The sequence below is a fragment of the Gekko japonicus genome, unplaced genomic scaffold, assembly GCF_001447785.1.
Source record: "Gekko japonicus isolate JY-2015 unplaced genomic scaffold, Gekko_japonicus_V1.1 scaffold1079, whole genome shotgun sequence".
Taxonomy (NCBI): domain Eukaryota; kingdom Metazoa; phylum Chordata; class Lepidosauria; order Squamata; family Gekkonidae; genus Gekko; species Gekko japonicus.
The window spans coordinates 602039-605077 of record NW_015173705.1 but is presented as its reverse complement, the minus strand read 5'-3'; positions in this window follow the sequence as shown (position 1 = coordinate 605077).

The window sequence follows — 3039 nt, the reverse complement described above, 5'->3', positions numbered from 1 at the left end:
TGTGCATGCACACTTCTTCTGATATATTGAAATGGAAGTTGCCAGCCCATACATATAGGTAGAGGGTGAGCAGCAAATTAGCATACAGTATAATAAAGCTGTTTGACAGATGCAAGGACCAAACTGGAATAGCAAGCTTAGTTTATATGGTCACCATTTGTTTGGGTTTAATTCCAGGAGAAAACATAGTGAAGGAAATAAATGCATCAAAATCAGAGACTGATGGGCAGATGTATCCTTAATTGTGAATATTCCTACCAATCCCCCAGAAGGGCTATATATCCTCTTTATTTCTTATTTGGAATAGTATATTAGAATGATAGATTGTAATGTAATGAATAGTAGAATGTAATGTAATGCAATTTGGAATGGTAGGTTGGAATGTAGTTCTCTGGTCTGGGGGCAGAGGAGACACACTACACAGCCAATTGCCTCAACACAAAGAAGAAGATGCTGTAAGGTTGCCTCCATGCTTCAGAGGAGACAGATGGCACCTAATAGCATGGCTCAGTTAATTATTTTTAAATTTTTATAATTAAATAATTACTCTCAGCATTCCAGTTAAGAAGGTTACATCTCTGATTTTGATATATTTATTTCATTTGCTATGTTTTCCCCTGGAATTAAACCCAAACAAACGGTGACCATATAAACTATGCTTGCTATTCCAGCTTGGTCCCTGCATCTGTCAAACAACTTTATTATGCTGTAGGCTAATTTGCTGCTCACCCTCTGTTTATATGTATGGGCTGGCAACTTCCGTTTCAATGTATCTAAAGAAGTATGCATGCACACAAAAGCTTGTAACTTGAATAAATCTTTGTTGGTCTTAAAGGTGCCACGGGACTCGAACTTTGTTCTGCTGCTTCAGACCAACACGGCTACCCCACCTGAATCTATCTTCTATATGGATAACTGATTAAAAACAAGAAACAAGATAAGAATGGGACAATCTTCACTATTTATGTATTGATGACAGCTACATTTGTAAATAGATTAGTGCAGTGTAATTTTTAATTCCATCCATAAACCAACAATCAAAGGCCCACATCAGTTCAAAACACTTATGCAAGAAAAACCCAGAAGCAATTAACAGAAGTTCAAATTAATGAAAATATTAGATAATAGTGCCTTGGATTTTAGTAAGGCTTCCCTGAAGTGTTTGATATGCTTCACTAAACAATTTTTCTATGGATGTCAGAGTTGCTTTTTAGAGGCCCCTGCCACACGGCAGGAAAAAACACGGCCAAAGTGTGGCCTTTTAGAGCTGCACCAAAAGAGACACGCGGCGGCGGGATCACACAGATCCCCTGAGCCGCCGCGCAGTTGCTCCCGGGGAGGAAGCCACCGACGGGAGACCAAGGCGGCTATGCATGCGCATGCACAGTTTGGCCAGGAGCCTCGAATGCTCCTGACGACAGACTCACCGCCGATCCCACGGCCACGCTTGCTGCGGCGTTTCAGGTAAGTCCTTCTCTTTACTTGGGTTTTTTTTGCTCCACAGCACTGGGACGTAGGGACGGATCGGGGACGGGTGCGCGCCGATTCCCAGAAGTTGCGGTGAGATTGCGCCCGTTTGCTGCGCCCCCGATCCATCCCTCTTCCAGCCCAAAACCTCCCGTGTGACTGGGGCCAGAGTTTGTTTTTCCAAGGGTTTGCATTTAATTCTCATCTGTCAAACATTGCCAGTAAAAACATTTGCTTATCCTTCATGGCAATCTCTGTTAGAAATAATAGCTGAACTCCAATTCTTGGCACTGGTCCAATATGCTACACAGAATTAATATGCTAGCCAGCTAAGACTGGCATGTTAAGATTGCATGTTAAATCAATACAGACGAGATATTCAAGCATTGTTCTTTCTTTGTAGCTCATCCGTGGATGAGGATTTGGGGCGTCCTGCTTGTGAGCGTCAATGCACAGCTGCTTTTCTAAGGGGGGAGACAGACAGGTTTAGACACAAGTTCAGCTTTCTTCTCTGCCCCTGTAATGTATCCAAATAGTTGAAACTGCATGTGGAGAGTGCAAAATAGCTAACATATAACTGGGACATTTATTACGCTGATCACTACACCTCCACCATGGTATAGTAATAAATGTCAGAAAAGGATACAAGAGTTTCAGATACCACCTCTACTAAAAAGCTCACTGGGTGATCTCAAGTTAGTCTTTAGCTCTCACATCTTGAAAGGTTTTATGAGGACAAAAAGGGGAGAAAGGGCTGTGTATGCAACCCTGAGCTCCTTGGCAGAGGAGCTGGATAAAAACCCAATTGATGGCAGAAGCTCTAAATCACCATGGATCAACCTCACAATTTCACCACTAGGGATTTTACCAGTCACACACCCCCACACACAAAAAGGTGCCTTGTACGGTCTGTACAGCCCTCAGGGCAATTACTAATTTAATGTGGATTATTCCTATTAGACTCCCACATTAGTCAAAGCGACTACTAGGGTCACTGTCTAGAAGCCATGTTACACCATCGGTGTTCTTGTGCCTAAGTATATAAACAGTTCTGGTGTTCTGGCTGGACAGTGATTGGTAGGAGTGCCAGAATTCCCCTTTCAGGACTCTGGTGTCATTAACATTTGCCAACATGTAGGGGGGAAAAAAACACATAGCATTTGCCATCACTGCATGGCTATGCTCAGAAAGTTGGTACCTAATAAAAGGTTATTGACTTAAAAAAACCAAAGAATGTTCTTGTACCTTAGGCTGAATGGCTCTGAACAATGTGCCCAGCACCGTTTCTCCTGTGCAAAATAATTCTCGAAAAGGGTGAAAGAAAGGGGGTTTAAGGCTAAAGTGCTTCTGAGCAAATGCATTTGAATGTGCAGCAGGCTTTTTGAGCTATAATAAGCATCTATTATAGATTTATGGCATATATAAGAAACTAGCAGTAAAGCTTGTTGTGAAAGCAATACAACGAGATCTAGAAAGATGTGATTTGTAACGAATGCATAGGCTGGAAGGAGGTAAAGTACCTCCTGGAGATTTGGGGGGTGGATTCTGTAGAGGGCAGCATTGGGCGGGGGG